A 27,434-nucleotide genomic window follows, 5' to 3' on the forward strand; every position below is an offset into this window, starting at 1 on the left:
TAGGGTTTGTTTGAGTTGTGGAAATTGTTTCTTTACGATGTCAACCATCGGATAAGAGACATTCAAACTTTTTGGCGTAGGTCCAAGTGATCTTTGAAACTTAACTTTCTGCTTTGATGATAGTTTTATCTTTTCTCCTTTGTAGTATTACTTTTCTTGGACCTTAGAGACATCAACAAATAGAAATTGGTCAAATAATTTATAGTGAGTGAACAGAAACCACTAAACATACGCCAATGTAAACAATAGAAATGTAGTCTAACTGCTTTGAGGGAGGCAGATTAATGATTAATCTACATATTTTATTCTGAACACACATTATTATAGTTTTGTCATTCTGTAGAAATTGAACACAGAAAAAAAAATGTCCGAGAGAAGTTGCATTAAAAATTATAAAGTTGATTTTATTAGGTTTCATTTCAATCAGTAGGCAAAAAACATTTTGTCAAGAGGACAACCAATTTAGAAATATAATTTGAGAATCTACAAAATAAGTTTAAGTAAAAAAAAAAAAAAAAAAAAAAGGCACACAGCCAAAATCCAGAGCAATTTGATAAAAATTTTTCCCCAAAAAAAGGAGGAAAAAAACCAAAAAGAATAGAGCAACAAAATAAATCTAAATAATATTTACACTAAAATGTCATAGTATTTACATTAAGGCATTTCAATTACACAAAACTTGTCAAATTCCACTTCACAAAGCCAATGCAATAAATACATCGATTTTACAAGAAAGAACCAGTTGATGCAATAACCCTCTCTTAAACGCAGCCGAATTAATGTGGTAATAGTGAAAAAACGGTAACCTGCTGAATTTTTTTGTTTTTTGTCTATCTTTTTATGAACAATAAGTTTAAGCATGTGCTGCTGATAAAAACAAATATGAAAAGGCACTTTAAGATGAGATGCGTTCAAAAGAACAGTCACTGTGGTCTCGTACATTCATATGAGCTTATGCATCAATGACAGTAGGAAAACAAATGTTCAGCCAGCGTGCTTCGGTGTGTATAAAGGGGACAGTATAAATCACACAGCTGTCTAAAGCCCTTTTCCAACTTCTCATTGCTTTTCTATACTATTGTTTAATAATTCAAGAAATAATCGCTGTTCAGTAGCAGCACATTATCATCCAAAGCTATAAATACTTCAGCAACTAAAAAGAGGGAATCGCAGTATAGGCTGTGTACCTGAAACCCCAGTAAGAGCAGGAACTATTCCAGTGATATATATTAAGATATTCATCTTTTCCAGTCTAATAATAAAAATGGGAGTTAGTTAGTCTTAGTGCTCTGCAGATGTACAAGAATGAATCCTGTGTATTTAACAGTTCATTTCATTATGTTTAAAAAACATTTCTTCTTCCAATTAGACGATGAGAGGTGAGTCTCATGTACAAAACAGCTTATAGAGAATGTCAAAATGAGATGAGGGTCCTAACGGAAATTTGATCTATACATTCTGAAGAAAGAGGAAAAGGGTACCGAACAACAAGAAACGGGATTTCGTGGTAATATCTAAAGTTTACAGTCTACAGCTTGATGCTCTCGACAGGTCAGAGAAAGATGATTACCCTAAACATTATAAGGTTCGTCGCGGTGTAGAGAAAGAAACAAGTCGTTCTGTCATCACTTCAAGTGCATAATAATAACAAGGATATGTGTCTTTGTGTCTAATTCTGATGTCTCTTCATGTGCAGGGCGAGATGATCAGAGCGAGAGAAGCTGCGGCTGCACACAGCGCACTGGAAGGGTTTGGCTCCCGTGTGCTTCCTGAAGTGACGCGTCAGCTCATCGGAACGAGCAAACCGCCAGTCGCAGCCCTCCCACGTGCACCTATACGGCTTCTCACCTGAACACAGACACAATGGACACCACATTTGGTTAGACACACGAACACAACACGGAAGAAACTATTGTTCACGGACAAAAAAACAGTTTCTGTTCACGAATACATTAGCATTGCCAAATGAGTAATCTGTTTGGGTAGGTTTCTCTGTCATCACTGTAGTAACCATAACAAACATATACATTAACTTCACTCAACTCAATCTCTAAGATTAAAGTATTTCAGTATTTTGGTATGTTTGTGGAGACCGACAAGACTAAACTTATAGTCGGCCATAAATAGCAGCACAGTGTTTGGTTTTCTAGAACTCGGATTTAGAGCATTTATTTTTTAAATGATATGTTATTTTTTCCTCCCAAAAGCAAGTTGGTGTGACTGCCATATCAACACATGCATTAAAATCACAATGTTCCCTGTAGGTAAAACTCAAAACTAGGAATTAAGAAGGATATTGAAAAAAAAAAAAACAGGCAAATCTTATATTTAGACTACTCTAGAATGGTAGAAAGACTTAGCATCATTTAATCATTTACTTACCAATCATTTTATCATTTACAAAAGAAGATATTTTGAAGAATGTGGGTAACCAAACAGTTGCCGGTAGCCATTAACTTCCATAGTATTGTTTTTTCTCCCTATAATATGGAACTCCAGCAATTGGCTACCAGCAGCTGTTTGGTTACCAACAATCAACTCATACAGGTTTGGAGCGACTTGAGGGTGAGTAAATGAGAATAAAATGTTTCATTTTTGGGTGAACTATCCCTTCAAGGGATGACAGAATGTTCATTTTTAGGGAAGTGTCATTTAACGCAAAAACGTTTTTTGGCATTGTAAACAATACGTGCTTTGATTAATTCAATTATTTGAAATATCAGTACAAACAAACCCGAAAACATTATCCCAATGTTATCATTTATCTTAGCAATAGGGCTATAGCTGAAAAACTATAAGGAGTAATACTGCAAGTTAAGCTGTTTCAACTGTAGTTTATGCAGTAGGTGTGGTGCTCAAAAACAATTAACTAGCTCAACGTCAGAACAGTTGCCTGTCTTGAGCTTTAACGTTCGTGAGGTGAGCCCTGAACGGGAGTCCTGTAATGACTTGTTTGGATAGCTCATCCCATGTGTTGTCTGCTCGAGGCCTCGCTCTTCTCCCCAAGGACTGGTTGGATTGGGTTTTATCTTCATAGGTTATCTGGACATGGTTTGGTTTCTCTTATTCAAATAAAATAGAGGTGACGTTTATTAATCATACCTGTTCAGGCTAACGTGATAGTGGTTGGAGATGGTTTATAATATTATATTGCAAAATAAGAGATTATACTATTCAAAAATGTATTTTATTGAATTTTTTTGAAAGGAATTAAAAATTGTATTCAGCAAGAACGCATTACATTAAAAAGGCCCAAACTTAAGTCTGTGGTCCAAAACTTTCAACATGTATAATAATTTATAATAGTCTTTACTCAAAATGTGGAGGAAACAGTTAACAGGTGTAAAAAAAAAAAAGAAAAGCATTACTTTTAAGCAATTTTGTGTATCTTGGGTACAAAAAAATGTTGGCATCATTAAACTGACCCACCCTATGCTCTAGGAGGAAAAAAATCCTTCTTATGAACTCTTTACAAACTAAATATCATTATGAATTTGAAACTAGCACCTGAGCAGTGTAAATCTCACCTAACAGGTAGTTTATTCAAAAACAGCAACACTGTCGAAAGACTAAATCATGCCGTGTCAAGTCTTCCAGAAAAGAGTGGGTGTTGTTCTCTTATCATAATAGTGCTGTACAACCAGTATGAGCCTGTAATTAGACTCAGGAATTGGTGACATGAAATATAAATCTATATCTTGAAAATGAAAATGGCCTGATAAGTACAGTACTTCATCGGTTGATTCAGTTCACAAACCAAAGGCCACATTCTGGAATGAATTAATATTCCCTCCTCTGGGTCAAATGAGGTCCGCTCTTCTGTTTACTTCCATCAAGATACTAAACTAAAATCTCCAAATATATTTTTATATGAGAGAGTTCAACACTGAACAATATTTTTCTACTGATAATTTAAAATGTTGCCAAGAGGTCATTTTAATACTGGATATTATAAATTGATATTGAAAAAAGGAAGTAGAAAAGGCTGTTCCTGCTGATGTATTTGGACCTGGTTTTGGTGCAATCTCACAGTAGGAAGCGATGTAGGCTAGGTTTCAGGCAGCATGCAAGAATGAACGCATGTGCATGCCAACAACGCACTTCTGCCCAGCAACATGACCATAAAGTGCCAAAAGAGGAGACCAGCTTTATCCAGCATAAATAAAACCATTTTTAATTGGAGAACTCTTACCAGTGTGTGTCCTCAAGTGAGCTTTCAGGTGGGACGACTTGGTGTAAACTTTCTTACAACCTAAAATAAGAGGACAGCTTTTGTTATTTACAACAGTAAGCATTTGTGTGTTCAGAAATTTTGAAAGCTGTTGAAAATGTATAGAATAATTACAAATTATTGAATATTTAAAGTAGAAATGTAAAGTACCAAAAATGCAAATATTATATTATATGCATAAACTATATGACAAGAGAGTATTTTAGTCCTTTTGGATATTGTTAAACAGGGCTATTGAAAATTTGTGTGTTTTAATTTTTTGAGAGGTAAACAATGTTGGGAGGCTATTGATAAAATATATAAATTATGAAAACAATTATAAAATATACATTGTAAGTAATATAAAAATCAACGCAGTTCCTATGTTTGATGCATAAACAACATGACAAGAGTGTTTAATCTTTTAAGAGAAAAAAAAAACTTTGGAGGCTACTGTTAAAATTTTTAAAGGCCACTGTTATTAAAAACAGTTATTAAATAAACAGCATGACAAAAGTGTTTTAATTTTTTTTAGAAGATAAAAATGTTTGGAGGGATCTGATTACTATATATATATATATATATATATATATATATATATATATATATATATATATATATATATATATATATATATATATATATATATTTAAATGATAAATTACAAGTATTAAAAACAATGCAATTGGTATGCTTGAAACATGACAGTATGAGTGTTTCATCATTTGAGAGATAAAAAATATGCCGAGAGGTTACGGATAAAAACATATTAAAATAATCAATTTGAAATAGTCATTTGAAAGATAAAGAAAAGCTGGAAGGTTTTTGATAAAAATATGAATTATTAAAATAAAAATAAAATTATTACATGTTTCAGTTATAAATATGAAAACAAAACAAAACAATGCCATTGTAATGTTTGATGCATTAACAGTAGGACAAGAGAGCGATTTATTCTTTTTAGTCACCAACACAAAATCGGTTGGTTCACTCGTTGCCACATTCACAAATAAGAGCATCCTGTTATTTGGTTTCAGCAAGCTTTCTTTTCCAATTAGGAATTTAAAGCCCATCTCATGTCGTTATCTATAAAACCTCACTCAGTGAAGTAAAGCAGTGATGGGTTCTTAATTGCAAAGCTCGTCGCTTCAGACATGGAGCTTCTTAGCGTAAATGCACTATTAATGGCACTGTGAGGCTTGTCTGTTTTATAATTTGCCCAGTCAATTTGATGCAACAGGATTCAATAACAATCAGCCTGACGTCAACTCTTTGGCATTCATCTTGAGCGCTGGTTAAAAGGCTTTGGCCGTCTCTGAATTATTTAACAGTGAATTAAAGCGTTTGAGGAGGAAAGTGCAGTCGAAAGCAACATAGTGCTTCAGAAAACAGCAGCATTGTGTAAATTTGGCTATAGATCTGTTTTTATATTTGATTACAGTTCAATTGTAAAAAAAAAAAAAAACAGTTTGTACCTGCAAAATCACAGTGGTGTATCCGTCTTTTCTCAAGGTCTGGGTTTGTTCGTCTGTTGTAACGAACAGGCATGGACCCAGTGGTCGCGAGGGCTCGTGTCGAGGTGGGTGTTGGGTGACTGGGAGCATGGACAGCCATTTTGGAGGCGATAGTGGCGGCGTAAGATGGTGGTGGTGTCAGATTGTGAAGCAGTTCCTTCTGTCTGTCAGGACTGCCAGGTTCTGAAGTGGGAGGCGAGGGGGGAAGATAGGGCATTTTGAGCTGCAACTGAGCCTGACCCTGAGGATGCACAAAGTGACCCGGGCCGAGAGGGTAGCCGGTGGCGGGCATGCCACAGTATGGCTTGGAAGCAGTCTGTTGGGTCGCTAAGTGCAGGTCATGGAAAGTAGGCATCTGTGAGGGCACAGAGTGAATGTGAGGGTGGGAGTGTGAATCGGCTAAATGGGGGATGTCCAGCTCTGAGTTGAGGAGCTGGAAGAGCGGCCCATCCTGTGGGATGTCAAAGCCTTGCATCTCCTGCTTGACAAAGACCCCAGCGTTATCGTCCATGGGATTGATTTCAGAACCCGAAGTGGAATTCGAGTTAAAGATGCTGGTGAAATCGGGCAGCGTGGATGGAGCAGGGCCAGTCGAGTTCACCGGACACTCGGGATGAGAGAAAGGCGCTGCTACAGGTTCAGTTTTGACCTGGCTGGGGACTGAAGGCCGAGCTGGCCGGCACATTCCCGTTCTTAGATAAGCAATGTCGGGGAGGAAGACATTCATGTTGATGCTGAAGGGGGACCCGTGTTCATCCCTGAAAAACTGGTCCATTACAGAGATGTTCTCTCGTCTGGATTTCTTTGGGTCAGGGAGAGCCACAGGTTGTGGAGACAGATATTTATCCATCTCCTGTTTAGCCTAGAGAGCAAAAGAGAGAAGCATAAAATTGTAAATGCAGTTGTAAAGCCCATTAAAGGCAAACGAGATAAACAGATTTCATAATAATAACTGCTAGAATATTGCACACGCTGCTTTTGTCATAAAAGCTCCCAGGATCTCCTGAGACTGCTTGTGTTGGCCAAGCACAAACACAGTATACATAACATTTTTGAAAAGCTTGCAAGAATGCAAATATTCACTTACTGCTACAACAATGGCCAACACGCCTGCTTACTCAGCTAAGTTAACTTGGCTCGGAATAAAAATATATGGACGACTGAACACAGCAGATGCTTAAATCATCTTACAGCATAAATATAAACATATAACACACACACACACACACATACATACACACACATATATATATATATAAACAAATTATTCATTATATGAATAAGCATGGTGGAGCAGATAAAATTAAATCTATCATATAAATCTAACAATAAACCGATTTATAAGCCAGGCTGAGTAATTAGGAGATATTTATTTGGTTTTCTCTTCAATTAAGGACACTTTGGACTATAATAATGGTAATAAAACTCAGTTAACCTTGAATATAAGAATAATAATAATAATAATAATAAAAAGACAGAAATTTAAAGTTTTTAGTAATATATGGACAGGCAAGGACAGGTGAGTAAATGGCTGATATTTGCCAATTGTGAATTTTCAGTAAATGTTGCATACCATTTATGTTCTCATTTGCTGTCACTGAATGTATTATGTTTGCAGCGTATCAGCACTACTGTCTGAATGAAATCTTTTTCTTTCTTTTTTTTTTTTAAATTTTTTACTAAACAAAAACAAAACATTGGGGTAGATATTTTCCCTGCAAAGCTATAAAACCTAAAAATCAGAACTTTACGTTTTAACACCTGACCTGCGATCTTGTCTATATCGAGAACATGAATCGGTTGTGTTGCTTTATGGAGCAGTCAGAGGTAAAGCATTTATCAAGTCTTCTTCGATATGTCTCTGCTACATTCCGCCTTCGACTGTAAAACAGCGCTCATACCACGAGCTCAAAACAGACTTGCTGACAGGTGGAAAGCGTGCTGAGAGATTGCTCAGCCTTTCCAAATTTCCACCCAATTATCATAAAACCGTAATCAGCAGAAAATAGTAAATCAAGACTCATTCATTACTTCCTGAGAGTAACATCTATAGAGTCACTACTGGAATAAACATCAATGGAAATGAAAACACTCTCACACATACAGTACATGCATACATAAACACTCGAAATGGCAGAGCTCTTTTAGTGCTCTTTACGCGGCTGCTACACGTAGCTATTTCTGGATTTAGATCTTCCAGCTGTTCGCCGGACATGTACTATCTCTTTCACAAGTTTTCAGTTTGAGGCTCGGCGTTGCTGGGAAGTTTCAGCTCGGAGCTCGCGAGCAGCGCGCGTGGGTGCGGAGGGGGAGACAGTTGTTGACGGTAGCCAAGAAACCAACTGCAAGCAACAGACACGAGTCTGTGCGCTCCCCGACCCAGCCCCAGCACCAGCACCAGCCGCAGGCCAGACTCTCCATTGCGTTGAGCCACGGGGAAATCCCCAAAACATCACCAAACACTTTTGAAATGGACGAGTGATTCTTTATTTGAGGACGCTGTGGTCTACTTAAAATTTACAACAGTGAAGATGATTCATTATATTATGCTACGTGTGACGGTGCCTATGTGGTAATGTCATTTGTTTGTTTGTTTATTTATTGTAGCTTGGAGAACGGGATAAGCACTGAACCAGTGAACACAAGTTGCATAGATTAACTTTGAAGTTCTAATTAAAAGAAACGTAAAAAAAAAATTCAAATAATAACCTTCTTTGGTAATACCACCTTTAAAAAATATCAGATTATGATATAAAATTATTTAAATTATCATCTTTTATTTCTTATTTATTTTTTTAAACACTGTCCGACCTGGTGTAAATGATTAAGCATTTTATAAATAAATAAATAAATAGGTAAATACGGTTATGGAAATGAGCGATTATTTGTAATAAAACAAGCGGATTTTGTTTGTTATTAACAACACAATTTGCACACAGGATTAACTAACACACTGGAAAACGTTCTAACGACAACGAGCAAAGTAGAACTGTCCTGAATTGAAGACTTTTGTCCGTTTATTTCAAATGGAAAGATGATAATTGTGGATGGTGTTACAACATTGTCTATTTCTAAGAATCTGAAAATGTAACATTTCAGGGAAAACGACTAACAGTAATTTAGAAACACAATACAAGTTTGTTTTAACTATTCTTTGAATTAGATTTTGCTTTATTTCTAAAATTAAAAGTTGCTTAAATCGCACATGGGTTGCTTAACGCATCTGATGGGGCATGATGCTGATGGGACTGCAGGCGTGCACGCTGCCGCATCATCCACGACGGCCCACCTTTCACGCGAAGGGATGCATTTGATCTTTAATTCATGCAGTGATACAGTCCTATCATGCGCAAAAGGAAAAAAAGCAAAGCACCATTCAAAGAACTGATTAAACAATTACCTGAGAATAGTCGTGTGTTAAGCTCCTTTCCGTGTCGGGATTCTTGGCTTCAAAGGAAAACAGAGAGGAGTCCTCCTGAAAGCCGTCGGATAGTGAGGGTTTGAGGAGCGAGAGAAAGTCATCTTGTCCCGGTGCGAGCGCAGCGCTCATCGTAAGAAGCGTAGCGGCCATAAAGCCGTGAATGTGACGGAGAGAGGGTCCGCAGGATGTGTTTTGATAGACGTTGAGGAACGGGAGGTGAGTGTATGGTGCATGGAATGACAACTGTGCGTGTATGTGCGCGTGCTTTCAGTAGTAATGTCCCATTTCGCTTCACTCCGTTCCTGGAGCTCCGGGATATATGTATAATCGCTGAAAGGGCGGGGCCTGACAGAGTCTGAGAAAGTGATACGGCTATATCTTTACTACTGCTGTTACTGGAACCCGTCAAAACAGAGAGTTAAATCTGCCCACCCCTTTACGTATATTTAATTTAGCATTTAAATAATTTTAATAATTACAGCAGTGCAGTATAAAAAAAGTCACTATAAATTACTAAAAAACTATACTAGAAATTATTTTCGAATTCTATTCATTATTTTTATCGGTTAATTCAATGGGCATTTTATGATAAAACATTGTTTATTTTATATTAAACAGCAAAAGTATGTTAGTACAAAAAAATAGCTACAGCAGAGAAGTAAATAGTCAATAACAAGTCGTAAAACCGGATCTTTTTCAGGGTAGTCGGATACCCGAACAAAAGGCTCTTATGAGTCGGTTCTTTTAAGTGAACCAACAACATTCAGAGTGGTCAGGGTTGTCCGATTCCCAACTCTTATGAGCAGGTGCTTTTAATGAATCGTAGCCAATCATGAATCTCTTACTGGATCGGTTACTCCCTTACAGAACGCAAATATGTTATGCTGCAGTCTAACTTCATTAGGCTACTCATTATGACATTTGCTATAATCAGAGTAAGTGTGTGCACATTTCACATTTAGGACTAAACTTGTTTGATTGCCAAATTCTATTAAAAACATTTATGTTTTGAGATTTTGTTAATCTGAAATCTCATCTGAGATCTCATCATGTGGCAACAGACTGCCAAGAGCAGTCAATGCAATCAGATTTTTTCCCCTTCAAATATTTATTCCTCAAAAGCACTAAAACAAAAGGCTCTGGAGCTGTTAAAGAACCGGAGTCCTTAAATCCCTTAGGATTCTCATCCCTAATAATGAGGTTCAGCCACTACCAAGTTTTTAAAGATGTGTCTGTCAGGACATCCTACGTTTACTGTTTCCAAAGCTGTAGCCTACAATAAGGCTTATTTACAAACGGTAAATGATCCATATATAAAATAAACGTTCACCATAATTTCACATTTAAAAATAACACAATAAGGCAAACAAAAATATCCATCTCAAGCAGACTGAATCAATGAAATTAATCAATAAAACGCAGCTCACTGCTACCGCTGTTCTTGTTGGCCATTCGAGCCTGTTGCGCGTAACATTAAGATGACACAAATAAGCATGCTTCTCTATTTTTATCAACAGCTTGTCTCACATCTTATGAATCATTATCATCAAATTATAGATACAGATATTGAGCTATTTTTACAGGGGCGAATATTAAACATGCTTATTTTCAGATACTGTATAGCTACGTGTTGCTTACAACATAACCTTATACCTTACTTTAGAACCTTACTTTAAAAACAAAATGTTTGAAAGGTTTATTACCATTCAAATTTAAATTCATATTTTGAGGTTCACATTTTTCATTGCTACACATCAAACCAGTGTAACTAGTTATGTAATAGGTCTTTTAAAAAAACTTTCATCTTTGGTTGCATGCAATAGCATCCCAAAAGTATTAAACAAGTTGAACAAGTCTATTTAGTTTTCCGTTCGACTTTTCTGTACCATTCTGGAACTTCTTTATTGGTCTGTTAAAAGAAAAAGAAAAGAAAAAAAAACATTGTTAAATATCTTTGACCATTTCTTCGGACTTTGGTACGAGTAAAAAATTCTATAAAAGTTAATGTGAGTCTAGCCACAAGCAGCCCTAAGAAAGCAAAAAACATATATATAAAAAAATGAGCAGTTCAAAAAAATCTTTAAAACGTTTCCCTGTTTTATATGGAAGATAAATGACTGTTTGAAAGGTTCTGTCCAAGCAAAACTTACAAACACTGTGGGTTTGGGACCATAGTTGCACTGCTCCTTGTCTGTGCTCTTTAAAGCTTTGTGTATGAACTGCTGTACTGGCACCGTCAGTCTCAAGCTCACGAAGGGATACAGGTACAGACAGAGGCCCACCGTGCTGCTGTGAGCGCGCCGCATGCTAATCAGGACTTGCTTCATCACAGACAGTTCCTGCAGCAGAGTAAGAAGAAAATCAGTGGTAGTCTGAAAGTTAAAGAGCTTCATTCTATTGTTCGTTGGTTTCCCTTCACAATGTGTAAAAAAGAGACTGCCGCTTCTGTGGTGCTTTGACTGCAGTCTTGTTTTGCCAGCAGTGCTCTGCCCTTAGGAAGGGTAATTAAGACTTAAACTGCATACACAAACATCTCATGTGTCCTGATGCAGGATGTCAACATTCCATAACATCCATACTACCATGCCATTTCAAACTCCGTTATTATATATATATATATATATATATATATATATATATATATTAGTGCTGTCAATCGATTAAAAACTTTAACTAGATTAATCACACATTTTTTCTGTGATTAATCGCAATTAATCGCAATAAAAAAAATGTTTTTGTACGTTTTTAATATATTTTTTAATGTAATAATTTCACAGTTAAATTTAAATGCCATCTTTTTATGAATGAAGGCCAGTATTACTGATATTAATACAGCTACTGATTTTTTTTTTTTTTTTTTTTTTACATTTATTATTAGGCTTCAAAAATATAACAGTTTTTAATTTAAGTAAACTTAAAACAATGCTAACATAAACCCATAATAAATGTCATGTTTACTCCTGCCCTTCATGTCTTAACAGTTAGGAAATATACAGAAATTTAATAAAGTTATCAAAGTTATATGCAGTGTGCACTGCATAAACTATAAATTAAATAGTTAATCCTTATTAAAGCTACAAAAGTTATTTAGTCAAGAGCAGCGAGTCATTTTCTCTGTTCCCTTTGTTCTTTAACTTTACTGACAGGAAGCTTTATTGGCTGCTGTCCCTTTAAGAGCAGACAGACACGCGGATCTCACCGTTTATATACTGTCTATGGATCTCGCCTCATTCTCTCACAACTCTTTTTGTTCATTTTAGACTTTATATAAATCATTTAAGATCGCTCCTATGAGGATAATCGACAAAACTGGCACTTTGGGATGTTTATTTTTAGTTCAAGCGTTTAAGAGAACTGAATTCTGGCGCCCTGTCTATGCATTGTGTGTGTGTGTGTGTGTGTGTGTGTACGTGTGTATGTATCACATAAGGGCATTCACAGACAGCACATTCTCTTTTGTCTTGCCGTGCTTGAAATGTTTAAAAGCATTTAAATGAATAAGAGCGTGATCATATAATATAAAGCTAGCCAACGGATGGCAGAAAATACGGATGCTGCGTTAATTGCGTTAAATATTTTGACACGTTAAACCAGACAAAAATTAATCGCATGCGTTAACGCGTTAACGTTGACAGCACTAATATATATATATATATATATATAATTATTATTATTTGTATATAATATAAAAGCAAATAACAGAGTTTGAAATGGCATGTGTTTGCATGGATGTTTGCCATGAAACACAGAAGGAGAATTTTCAATTTCCACACAACTTTTTTATTATGCAACTTAGTGACAATATCTGTTCAGAAAAAAACAGCATAACAGAAGCCCAAGCTACTTATGCTCTATATTCCAAAGCCATATAAAATCAAATTCTAAAGCCATATAACAGATTAAAAATGTATTATAAACAAATGTACATTTAAATTTGAGTCCCCATTGACTGAAAATCTCCCCCTTCTCTAAAGTACTGAAATTCAACCTTGATTAGATAAAAAAAAAAACACATTCTATCCACCAAATGCCATGTACAGGACATTAAACTATGGCATTAACTATGGAATTTTAATAAAATATTAATCAATATTTTTATTAAATATTAAAATATTAATAACAATCAGCAATATGTGGCTGGATTAAAAAAAACTTAATGTTTTAACTTGTATGGTGTGAATAAATTAAAAATGTTTATAAAAAAGGACAGTGTGATATCAGATCAGTTGCTGTTCATACTTGTGTTCCACCATGCTGATAAAGATCACAGATGCCAAAAAGGTTTTCAAAAAGAAAAGCACTGTTGACAGATATAGAAGATCCTTTAAGAGCTACAGAATACTGCACAAAAAAAAACTGTACATACTTAGCCTGAGTAAAACCATTTAGGTCTTAAAATAAAACTAAGAAGGGGACCGACATTCCATTTTATGCAACGGGAACGTTGCTACAAAAATATACAGAAACCTGCTGAAAGGAACTTTGTTTTGACTCTTTGGTGTCAAAACAAAAACCTCAAAAAAAGTTGAATAGCCTTTTTTGTGTGTGAACAGTTAATATTCACATGCACGACAGCAATGTAAAATATCCCCTGCTAGCACATGACCTCCCAGATCAGCGGCGAATGTAGATCACCCCGATGCGTAAGAGTCATTCAATATTTCTATTTATCACTGCGCGACCATATGCGCTGGCATGCTAAAAAGCGCCAGTGAGGAGCAGCTGTCTGTGAGGATTGCATGCTTTCTGCCAACATGCCACTGGAAGTTGTGAAGTCGGCACAGTGTGTGCCAGCAGTATTTGGTTGAAAATAGCTCCAGATTGCACCGGCGCTTAATCAGTTACACCCTGCCCTTAATATCCCAAGAGTTCAGAATGTCAGAGGAGGTATAGTGTACCTATTAGATACAGGAAAACTTCATACATTTGATAGAAATGCAATTCTATTTCTAAATAAGTATATGAAACCAAAATTCATACCGTGTACTAACTTTTTCCATGTTTCATACATTGTCCTTCCAAACACTAAATTCAGAACCTATGGGTCAAGTGGATTTTGGAGTTACACATTGGTTCCCCTCAATGAGGCAATGTATTAGCTGTCTGTGAACAACCACAAGCAGCAAAGTTATTATGAATCTGATGATTTGAGCTTGGGAAACAGCTGACCTGAGAGACTGGATATTCTAGTTACTGTATCTCAGAATCTTCAAGGAAAGCTGTTGTCGCACCTGAGCGGATCTGAGAGCATCCTAAACATACACCGCTGGAGCACCCCTGGATCAATTACTAGTGCTGCAGATGACTAATTTGAGTTTTTTTCCCGATGAAGGTATGACTTGTTTAGAGAGTAAACTGCAGGTATGCAGTGTAATTTGCAAAGGCAGGCGGGGTGACTGAGTGACAATAAAAGAGGACACACCTAAACAAAACTCTGTGTCTGTGGGAACTACTCTCTTACTGTCATGAGTAAATACCTTTTATGGACAATGCATAATAACATTCTTCAGAAAAGCAGTTCTTAAGCGAGTAACTAAAGTTGTATTATTTAACTCATTAATAAAAAAATCTAAATAAGCATGAAACTACTTTAAAACGCAAGTGAACCCACGTCCACTTTCAAAAATATTAAAGTGGAACAAAACGTTTATTATAAAATACATAACATTTTACAAATTAAAATAAATCAAATGTAGAATTAATAAAAAAAAAAAGAAAGAAAATTTATGTGAAACTTTATAAAAATGTCTCATGGAAAATAGTTAAGAAATTCCTCAGACTAAAGGTCATTCCTCAGACTGACTCTGAATGAACAATTATCAGAAACATGTTATACTGTATTTACAACATGTTACACTATCATGGTTTTGAATGGTAATTGCGTGTGGCCCCATTATGCGAGTTACAAGAGGTTGTTAATCAAAAAACGATTTTTTATTTTTAATCCTAATTTAATATGAAGTTAGACAGTGGTTTCTATGATCTTTAGTTTGGTTTAACAACAGTCAGTCAGTCAGACAAAAATGAAAAATAAAAAAATAAAAACCTTGACTTCCTCCTGTTCCTCCATTTTTATGTGATATGGAAAAGTAAATTAATCAATATAGTATAACAGAAGAGACTTAACATATTATTGATGAATTACATTTTGGATTTGTTTATTTTTATTTTTAAAAGGGTCATATGACGTTATGTTGTTGTGTTTGGTGTAATGGTGGAAATGTTACGTTCCTCACCATACTGTGATGCCGTCTCCCGGCAAGACAAGACAAAACCAATAAAACCCATTACAAACGAGGCATTTGTTGCATCCAGTGGGGACTTAATTACTGACTTATACTGTCTTTTTACACCGCACTGCATCACGCCCGTAAACATAAAACCATGTCTGCATTTGTGATCAGAGAAACAACAAACAACAAGCAATACTATACACGGCTCAAAACTCGTCAATCATCAGTGGCAAATTCTTTAAATATATATATATATATATATATATATATATATATATATATATATATATATATATATATATATATATATATATATATATATATATATAAACTTACTTACAGGCTGTGAGTCAGAATCGCCAGACTTTCCTTGCAAAGTTGGAACTGTCCCACTTTATAGAAACAGCCTTTGAGCACAGATGCATTGTAGGCTACTCTGCAAGTTCAGGAAACAGTCCTCCATAAAATGTGCTTCACACATCTGAATATTTGGGTTGAACCGTTTAACCACTGATTTCTAGTTGTGTCCTCTTTTGGAAGGCAAAACAAAGTGGTCTTTTTAGGCAGCGTAATTAGGCCTTTTAAAACACAATCACTGTGACAAATATAGGGCATAATAACATGTATAATATCAAATATGGGCCCAGATGAACATCTGGAAACCAGCTGCAGCATCACAGTAACATGTACTGGGGATTTGTGATGTAAATAAAAACCGTGCATTTACTTTGAATGCTGTTTAGTAACTTCTACAATTAAAACTAGTTAGTCTGATTCGAAATACTGCTAGCGTGATCAAACATTTTAATAAATATCTCATCTTACATTTATACATTTATATACAGCACACTTGCACCCAGTGTAGGGGGAATATACTTTTAAAAGTAATGCATTATTGTGTAAAAAAATTTAACTGATTACGTTTGCATTACTTTTTGTCATCTGCCTTTGCCTCATTTTTCTCTCTTCAGCAAAAAAAAATTTAATAAATGAAAACACAAATGTTATTTTTATGTTAAGTAATTTTTGCTTATTAGTATGGTTGATCACTGGAGTTCAGCAGCAAATAAAGTGGTTAATTAAATGGAATTAAATACATAAAGGACACTTGTGTTATTTAACATGTTTGCATCATGTCCTGAGTTTGCGTTTGACTGTTTTTTCATCAGTTTGAGAAATACTGAATCTGTTTTTGTGCGAGTGAGATGAGTAAATACATGCTGACATGTAGTCTAGAACTACAGTAACATCAGGCTCCTGATTTCTCTCAACATGAGGACAGGAGAGCTAATACATGAGAAACAAAGTAACTGGCGTTACTTATTTGAAAAAGTAAATTTGATATTATCTTGTAAATTAAAAAGTAATACATTACTATACTTGTAACTTGAAAAAAGTCATCTGATTACGTAACACTCACCCACCACTGCCTGCACCACATTTAAAAAAAGAACCCACATATATATTTTTTCTCCCCATACCATGGTGAGTTTGTAATATTATTAATTTATGTTTGAAAAAAATGTATAGTGCTTTACACATGGTTAGATCCTCATAGCTGCTCATATACATAATTGTATTGACTGGAAAACTGGGAAACACTGTTGGCTGTTGTGTGACGGCAGTTTAACTTATTACACAAACTTGCATGTTTATCATGAGGTTGAATCCAGTTATTTATTAGGCAGTTCATTTATTGATGCTTTTCTTTCCATCTTGAATAACATGGCACTTCCAAAACATGCTTGTATCCAGTATAGCATTGTTCCCATAGCCGTGATTTAAAGCAATGTTTCTCTGGCATTTTCAAAGGCATGTAAAATATAACACAGTGGCTTGGCTTAGTTCACAGTCCAATCCATTTAAATTATATTAAGACTTAAAGTTCTGCATAATTAAGGGCCTGGCCACTAGAGTGACAGGTGGATTGCCGCTGCTGACACTGCCGTCGCACTAGGTGGGCGTGGCTTCAGCAAGTAGCTCCCGCCTTTTTGCCCATTTTTGATTGTCTGGGAGAGTCGCGCGGTGACGTGCTGCCAAGATGGCGACAGCCCGCTCTGCACACTTTAGGCTTCAAAAACACTTCAGGAGTCTACGGGGTGACGTCACGGACACTACGTCCATGTTTTTATACAGTCTATGGTTAAAACCAGTGGCATACATGTAAGCAACTTTAGGATAATGTATCTATGCTGCAAAAAAAAAAAATATTTAGACTACTAGAGTATGTTGTACAAGAAAACACTATTTCAGTCAGAGAAAATCCCAAATTTTCTTCAAGATACATGGGTTTAAAAGTCAGCTGCTCCTCGTGTGAAACCCAGCACTAAAGGTCACACATGACAAAAACTGCATTTCAACAGAGCAACTCTTTGTCAAACGTATGGCATGAGTAATGAGTGGTGACAAACATAGTGAGCTGAAGGTATTTCTCTTTTTGTGTACTAACATTTCTACAGAATTAACACTAAGCTGTGAACAAACTCACAGTCCGGAAGGCTTGACAGAGTTAAATAAATAAAACTTCAAATAAAACGAATGTGAAATCAACAAGCAATAAATTAATTGCATATGCTTCACTGACTGCACGGCACCTGTTTGCAATGAACAGGCAACATTCACTGAGACTAACCTCTTCATCACTTCAATATAAATTTAAAGTTCACTAATTATCCTTACTCAAGAAAAATCGTCCCATCCACAAGTAGCCTTCTAATAAAACCTGATAGATGCTGATATTTAGGAGAGATAGTTGTATTTTTCATATTAGTCCCAAGATGACCTCTAAAGAGACCAATACAGGAGAAAACCTGCTTGTACAGTTTGCATATACAGGTAAGGGATTACAACTGTCATTGACATGTGACAGAGCCAAGAACAAAACATCCAGCCATACATGCATGCACGCACATGCACTGCTAATATGAAGCTGTCAGGTGGGCCTAGAGCCTGACCTTTATTGGCAGGTGCATTACCTTTGCTCCTCAATGAGTTGGAATGTATTTACATTTTTTCAGATATTTCCTACTACCTTCACTTAGCCAGTACAAATGCATACCTTGGAACATGCATATTAGTAGTCAGAAACCGTTGCGACTATTGTTACAAAACAATGGCAATGATTCTATGACAACTCCACCTATATCCTTTCAAAATAAAAGCTTTGTAAAGATTTCAAACGGTGCTGTTGTATCAAAAACAGGATGCATCTATAAATCTGTGATAATCATTTACTTCCCCTTTACCTTACTTCCTCTTCTAATCGCGTGAGACGGTCTCTCAGCGTTTGGATCTGAGTGTCTCTTTGTCGTACGGTCTCAATCAGGTAGCTCTGCGGCTGCTGTGCCTGCTGAAGAAGCTGTTTGGCTGCCTCCAACTGAAAAAAAGAATAATAATTATTATAATAATAATAATCCACATAATTTCTTAACAGTATCTTAACGGTTATTGATTGATATTACATATAAATTGTAGGTCAATACTTGATATTTAATGTAATTGTAAAATGTTCCAGAGAGCTGCACGGGTCCGATTTTGTAAATCCGCACCCGCCCGTACCCGCAGTGCTTAAAACCGCATCCGAAACCCGTTTTTCGACAGCAGCACTAAATAAAATCCGCACCTGACCCTACCCGCTTAAAATAGAACCGACACCCGACCCGCACCCGAAATCAAATCAGTTAAGCCAATCACATTAAACACACTTTTTTCGCATTTTATTGCCAGGTCATACAGAAGTTATTTATGGAAAACTCTTTTTAAAAGATATTCGTTTTTTATACATTTTATCTTAATTTTGATCAATGTTTTATCAATCAATTGCCCGTATTTAATTAATAAGAAGCAAACAAGCAGACAATGTAATAACCTTAGTGTAATTTACAGAATTACTAAAAAATATTTTGCTACCTAAAAGTTAAATATTTTTTGTCACGCATGCATGCATGTCTATTTCCCTCTTATTAAATATAAAACGCATGTACCCGTCGGGTACCCGAACCCGTGCATGACTCTAAAATGTTCATTTACCAAAGTTTTATGTTTTAATGTAATACTTATCAAATCTAAAAATAGAAATATTATTTCATGCTTAAAAAAAACAATCCATGTTTTTAAATAGTTTTGTATAGTTTTATTTAGTTTACATAGTGTTTTTATTTACTTTTGAAATAATATGTTCATACTCATACAGTACATAAATACCATTCAGAAGTCAGTAAGACTGTTTTTAATATTTTTTTATAATTGGTTTCAAATGCTCTTTTGAACTTCATCACTAATAATAAAGCAAATAAATAAATAAAAACGTACTCGGTTACTAACGTAACCTCGGTTCTCTCTAGAAGAGGGAACGAGTACTGCGTCTTAGCTAAGACGCTACGGGAAAAGTCTCTTTTCACGAAATACTGAAGCAAAAAATTATCCTTAATTTTGAATTATTGTAAAGCGCATTTGCAGCAGCACACAGCCATAGGCGAGACGGCTCGCTCGCTCATTGGCTGCTCTGCGGCAACTGCACAAGCCTATCGAGCGCAGGCTGATGTAACAATGAGCACCCGAAACGGGTGTGGCCTAGCCCTATAAAGGGAGCTCGAAAAGGCTGACTCACCTGATTTATTTCATCGCCGAAGCGAACCAGAGTGAATCGTATGCAAGGCAGAGAACGCAGTACTCGTTCCCTCTTCTAGAGAGAACCGAGGTTACGTTAGTAACCGAGTACGTTCTCTTACGAGAGTTCTCTCGTACTGCGTCTTAGCTAAGACGCTACGGGAACCCCATGTAAAGCGCCGTGCGCGCAGGGATCACACACCAATAAACCTGGAAGCAACGCCCAGGATTTACAGTACACAGTCACCAGAGGGACTCACAGAGAGTCCAGGACAGGAGAGGGGGGGGGGCCCTCCGTGTCTAGCAGCGTCCGTAGACATGGCAATATGACATCACACAGTCACGGCAAGGCCTGACCAATGTGGTAATGCGGGTCTTACGCAATACTGCCCACATAACAGTCGGCAGCGCATAGCGCTTGCGATCTCAGAGTTCCAATCAGGACCCTGATTCAACTATACCGACAGCAGCTTTGCCTGCAGGGCGGGAACCTCCAGGTTATAGAACCTGATAAATGCAGACGGCGAGGCCCATCCTGCCGCCATACATATATCCTGTAAGGAGATCCCACTAGACCACGCCCACGACGAGGCGACGCCTCTTGTGGAGTGTGCTCTGACGCCCAGTGGGCACTGAAGGCCCCTGGAAGCGTAAGCTAACGCTGTGGCGTCAATTATCCATCTGGATAGGCTCTGTCTCGAAACAGCCATTCCCTTGGAACGTCCACTGAACGAGACAAACAACTGCTCAGTCTGTCTAAAGACAGCGGAGCGAGACACATAAGCTCTTAAAGCCCTTAACGGGGCAAAGAAGACTCGAGTCTCCATCCTCTCCTGACACCGACAGGGCAGACAGGGAAATAACCTGAGCCCGAAACGGCGTGTTGAGGGATTTCGGCACATAACCGTGCCTAGGTTTGAGTATGACCCTTGATTCATTAGGCCCAAACTCCAAGCACGTCGGGCTCACCGAGAGCGCGTGCAGGTCACCCACACACTTCACTGAAGCGAGAGCCAACAAGAACACTGTCTTGAATGACAGATGTTTGAGGCTAATCGTTCGGATAGGCTCGAAAGGGGAACCTTTCATGGCCTCCAAAAACCACCGAGAGGTCCCATACAGGGACTGACGGAGGTCTGGGAGGATTCAGCCTCCTAGCTCCTCTAAGGAAGCGGATGACCAAATCGTTCCTTCCTATTGACTGACCGAGCGTTGTCTCAGAAAACGCTGCGATAGCTAACTTTGAGCGTGGAGGGGGCTCTGCCCTTATCCAACAGCTCCTGTAGGAAGGAGAGAACCTCCGTCACCTCACAACTAAGGGGTGAACGTCCCCGAGCTGTGCACCAGCTGGAGAATACTGACCACTTTGAGGCATATAGCCGTCGAGTCGACAGAGCTCTAGCCTGAGTGATAGTATTTAGCACTCCCACTGAGAGATCAGCGGGTAACCGATGAGCGCCCAAACATGGAGGGACCACAACTCCGGTTGAGGGTGCCAAATCGAGCTAACTACATCAAATCTGGAAACCATGGTTGGTTCTTCCAAAGTGGTGCTACAAGCAGTACTGAGCATCTTGTTTCCCTCACCCGTTCCATCACCTGCGGAAGGAGGGAGACGGGGGGAAAAGCATAGAGCGGGCAGCGTGGCCACCCTTGTGACTGCGCGCTTTCGCTCTTGGAAAAGAACGCGGGGCAGTGAGCGTTTTCGTGGGACGCGAAGAGGTCCACTTCCGCTCTGCCAAATCTCAACTGGACTGTCTGTGGGTGTAGAGACCATTCGCCCGTGGGAATGTTGTTTCTGGACAGTCTGTCTGGACCCAGATTCTGTAGCTCAGGCACATGAACTGCTCTCAGCGAGCGCAAGTTGCGCTGAGCCCAAACCAGGAGGCGTTCCGCCAACCTGTACAGGTTTCGGGACCTGAGACCGCCCTGGCGATTTATGTAGGACACCACAGACATGTTGTCCGAACGGACTAAGACGTGGTGGCCCTAGATTCGGGGACAAAAGCGCGTCAGCGCGTTCTCTACTGCCAGTATTTCCAGACAGTTGATATGTTGGAGCTTTTCCCGTTCTGCCCACAGGCCAAAGAACGGTCGGCCCTCGAGCAGCGCTCCCCATCCCGAAGAGGAGGCGTCCGTCAACACCATTTTCACTTTCGAGGAAGTCCCCAGGCTTACACCTGATCGGTACCAGTCGTTCGCTGTCCAGGGTTTCAAGGCTGTAACACAGCTCTGATTGACCATGAGACGCAACTGACCGGATATCCATGCTCTGCGCGGTACTTGCGCTTTCAGCCAGAACTGCAAGGGGCGCATGCGGAGCAGGCCCAACTGAAGAACTGGTGATGCTGAGGCCATGAGACCTAGCATCTTCTGAAATTCTCTGAGCGAGAATGTCGCGCCGCAGCGGAGAGAGCTCGCTGTGCGCTGAATGCCCAACGCGCGCTGTGGCGACAGCTGTGCCGTCTTGGAGCGTGAGTCCAGAGCTATATCCAAAACCAGTATCGTCTGACTGGGGTTCAGCGAACCCTTTGTCCAGTTGACACTGAGACCAAGTTTCTCGAGGTGATCGAGTAAAACGGCCCTATGCTCCACGAGCTCTGATCGTGACTGAGCCAGAATCAGCCAGTCGTCCAAATAGTTCAGCACTCGCATGCCTCTGAGTCTGAGAGGAGCGAGCGCTGCGTCCATGCACTTCGTAAACGTACGAGGAGCCATGGACGAGCCGAACGGCAGGACTGTATACTGGTATGTCTGGCCCTCGAAGGCGAATCTCAAGTATCGCCTGAGACGTGACGCTATCTGTATTTGAAAATACGCGTCCTTCAGATCTATCAACATGAACCAGTCTTCCCTGCGAATATGCGCGAGGAGTCTCCTGGTTGTAAGCATTTTGAAACTGCATTTCGCCAATGCTTTGTTCAGCCATCTTAGATCCAGTATGGGTCTGAGACCCCCGTCTTTCTTGGGCACTAGAAAGTATTTGCTGTACAGCCCCCCTTCGCTTTGAGCTTGAGATACAGGCTCCACAGCCCCTCTGCTCAACAGTTTTGATATTTCGGCTCGAAGTAGGTGTGCTACTTCTGTTTTGACCCGCTAAAAAGCACGGAGGGAACCCCTGGAAGCGCTGACCATGCGTCTGCATGAATGGCTAGGGGTTGGATGCGAAGCGCGCTCTGTTGGCTGGGCAACGGCAGCGCTTCGATGTGCTCTAACATGGGCGTTAAGCCTGTGACATTTGAGGCGGGGAGCGCGCTGATCACAGCAGGCAGATCGCTCGTCCTCGACCCCTCCACGGTGCTTAACCGAGTGAGGGAGGGCTGAGCGGGTCCCGTGGGACTCGTGCTGTCTGTGAGTAATTGTGGGCTGTAAGCGTGCACATTTACTGCTTTAGACTCGCTGTCTGCCTGGGCAGAATGAACGTGCACGGGTTTCGTTTTTACAGAAACCACATGACGTGTGTGACAGTGTTTGTGGGCACTGAGGAGTGGGCACGTTTACTATGTAGTGCGCGCGATCGACTTGAGTCGCTTTTATGGGCGCGAGCCCTGTGTGAAGGGCTGTGCTTATATGTGGAGATGGGCACTGAGCAGTGGGCATCGTCACTACATTTATAGCACCATCGGCCATGGCTAGGATGGCTTCGGGGCTTCCGGCCTCACCGTAATCCTCTGCCGTGGTCCCCGCGATGGAGCGTTCTAAGCCTTTGCCACCTCTTCGTGAAGCTCAGGAAGAAATGAGGCGGGCTTTGAGTTCGGAGAAGTACGCTCATCCGAAAGGAAACTACCATCCAGCCGGGAACGAGAGGAGGGGCGCTGGTACAGACCACACTGCCCGAAGCTAGCAGAGAGCACGTGTCCTCTTCCCCCGACACGGCCCTGAGATCAACTTCCTTGGAAGACGCGGCTGCAGAGAACGGGCGCTGACCATCGGGAAGCGATGCAGGGGAGATGCCGGTGAACCAGGGCGAACCGGCGAGCTCGGTTGAGCTGGAGGCGGTTCCGGAATCTGCTGGAAACGGCGCTTTTACGGCGCCGCAGCGCAGCGGAGAATGCAGGCTCAGAGAAAAAAGCCAAGAGAGTCCTCAGAGTCACCATTGGCAACAGCTCGCAGTGAGGGCATCTGCCGTCAGCGAGCGCGATCGCTGCATGATCTTCACCCAGGCAGGAGACACAGATGACGTAACGGTCTCCCTCGCTGAGTGGGGCTCTACACGAGCCGCAAGAAGGCATCTTAAAAAAGACGCAAGCTCTTTTACGAGTGTGTGTCGCAAGGCGAACACACACACACGCATAAAGAACAGTTGGATATAATAGAATTGAAAGGATATGGGCGCCGGAACGCGCAGCAGGAACGGCAGTGGAAGGCGGCGTTGGCCAGCGGCTTCAGGAATAGCTCGTCCCGCTGAGATGCTATCTGACGGCGCTTGCTTCTTCTCGTGATCCAACGATACGTGAGCTTCGCTGAAGAGATGAAAAATCAGGTGAGTCAGCCTTTTCGAGCTCCCTTTGTAGGGCTAGGCCACACCCGTTTCGGCGGGAAGTGGCATGGAGGGCGCGAAGGCTTGGCTTGTGCAGTTGCCGCAGAGCAGCCAATGAGCGAGCGAGCCGTCTCGCCTATGGCTGTGTGCTGCTGCAAATGCGCTTTACAATAATTCAAAATTAAGGATAATTTTTTGCTTCAGTATTTCGTGAAAAGAGACTTTTCCCGTAGTGTCTTAGCTAAGACGCAGTACGAGAGAACTCTCGTAAGAGAACAGTTGTCACTACCTTTTTCAACTGTGATAATATTAACAAATGTTTTTGAGCAGCAAACCAGCATATAAGAATAATTTCTATATTATCATAAATTCAGCTTTGCCATCACAGGAATAAATTACATTTTAACATATTTCAATAGAAAACTGTTTGAGTTTAATAATATTTTGAAATGCTTATTTATTTATTTAAAAAATAGAGGATTGATTTCTTTGTAGTAAATAACTTTGCAAGCAGGATAAAACGAAATATCTTCTTTGTTTTTGTTTCAGAAATATACAACCTGGTTATACTTATATCAGAAAGACACATCTAAGCACAGTCCTTCAACTGATCAATTATTATCCCCTCTGCTATTCTTCTTATGTCAAGCCATCAGTCAGTGTTTGTCAAGTGTGAGAAGATATAGAGCATGAAATAGATGACTTGTGGACCAGATTACAGGTAAGATCTTGCTATCTTTGGGCTGCTGTAGCAGGGTGGGACTCCTAAAGACTGCATGCAATGAGAGGCTTCCACTGTGTGGGTGGCTAAGTGAGCAATCTAAAGGAATTTTGTAAAGAAAACTTGGTCTTCATCCTCAGTGATTTACAAAAGACATACTAAGTGCCAATTAGTCATGTATGACATGGCAAAAGTCTGTTTGCTAACAGCGGACACCAGGTTCACGGTAACCTCATTAACATTGCTCAATGGCTCTTCCAATTGGCTGAGGATAAGCTGGAGTGTGCATCTGATAGGGCAAAGGAAAAGGGCGATCCCTTCATTCCTACAAGAGATGAAACACGCGACTGAGAAACGTGATGCATATAAACACGGCAAAAGCACAAGGGCCAAATACAGTATCTACACACTGATGTTTCGGGTGCTTTGTGAGAACATCAAGCATGACAGTTACGGTCTGCTATGATCTTGTTATGATAGCTTTAAACGTCAATGAAATGAAAGGCTCTGATGTTATGTCTGTGAAGCAAGTCATATATATCAAGTGATTTTTTTTATGGGTAGTTTCAAACAATGCAATTATGTTTCCCTCCGTCTGGCCATTTTGTGTTTCAGACTATAATGATCTTTTAACAAAACCGTTTGGCAAATTTGTCTCAGCACCCTTCTAATAAGGCAATGATAATTACCTTGGTTACTATGTATTATTGCCCTTTTAAAAAGAATGGATCTGTTCATTTATTAATGAATCATATTACTTTAGGCTGAGAACAGAGTGTACTAGGGTTAAACTGTGGTGTAGGAGGGCAGAGAGGAACAAGCATAGACTTGCTTGTTAAGACTCTTTATTAAAAGCTGATCCCAATTGTTTCGGCCAACTGTCTTTCTCATTTACAGGATTTACTGTATAGATTATATACATACCATATGTATTTATGAAGTTCTTCCTCTTGATAGAGTATAATCAAATAATCAAAATATATCCCTTTGTGTTCAGTTTTTACCAATTAAAGTATCAATGTTTTTAGCATAGTAAAAAGTCTTGACAATTGTGCTTTGGACTAATCAGAAGGACTAAGACTTCTCAATTTAAATATGCATAATTGGACAGCCCAGTCTAGATATATGGCCCAGATGTACACCACTGATAAAAAGCTTGTGGTTGGTAATGTTAAAAAAAAAAAAAAACTTAATAAAAAATATTAATTTTTTTATGCTCACCAAAGCAGCATTTTATTGATCAACAATACAGTAAAAGCAGTAATATTGTGGAATATTATTACAACTTTAAATAAAGGTTTTCTATTTTAATACGATTTAAAATGCAATTTATTCCTGTGATTTTTCAAAAGCCATTACTCCAGTCTACTGAGCAAAACGATCAGAAATCATTCTAATATGCTGCTCAATAAATATTTCTTACTATTATCAATGTTGAAAATATTGCTGCTTAATATTATTGTTTTTTTCTTTTGTGAAAACTGCTATTTTTTTGGAATTCTTTGATGAACAGAAAGTTCAAAATAACAGCATTAATTTGAAATAGAACATAAACAGATTTACTATCGTTTTTGAAAAAAAAGGAAGTGTACAAAGCATTGTATAAAAGAGGCGAAAATGAATAATAATGAATAAGCACTTGATTGTTCAGATGTGGGGCAGAATGCAGTTAATGTTTGTTCAGGAGTTTCTTTCAACACCGTTATGGGGAAAAAAACAGATTGCAAATAAGAATTTCAAAATATGGGTTGATCAGGAATTAGTTGTTCTGAACACTGTGATACGGATTGGGGTTTGATGTCATTGGGGCTGAGATTAAAATTGAATGCAAAAAGGATTTTTTTTTTTTGGCAAATACATCCAACCAGACCTTCTTAAATGTCAAAACTATAAACCTAGTGGATATTATCCTTTATGCCATTTAATAGCTCCCAATCTCTGAACCCCTCCCAACCTCTCCATGTATTGCACATTCCTTATCAAGCACAAGATATCTGTGTGTGTCTGTGTGTCTGTGTGTGTGTGTGTGTGTGTGTGTGTGTGTGTGTGTGTTTGTGTGGATCATTAACTACTGTACCCGCTGTCCTAGAAACTGGCAATAAGTCATGATACTAATTGATCAGAAACATTGCATACCTCAATTTCGAGACATTTACCTGAAAGTACTGACTTACAGATCTGTAAGTGAGTCAGGTGTGGATTCAGTAACTGCTCTAAATAATTTGATGGATTTGGTCATCAGACCGA

General features: G+C 38.9%; 1 pseudogene; it reads right to left on the reverse strand.

Annotated features, from left to right (window-relative positions):
- Positions 1 to 581: 581 nt before the first annotated feature.
- The window catches only part of LOC132142532 (progesterone-induced-blocking factor 1-like), a 50,313-nt pseudogene continuing 23,460 nt past the window's right edge, over positions 582 to 27,434 (reverse strand).

Source organism: Carassius carassius, chromosome 6 (assembly GCF_963082965.1).
Source record: "Carassius carassius chromosome 6, fCarCar2.1, whole genome shotgun sequence".
Lineage (NCBI taxonomy): Eukaryota > Metazoa > Chordata > Actinopteri > Cypriniformes > Cyprinidae > Carassius > Carassius carassius.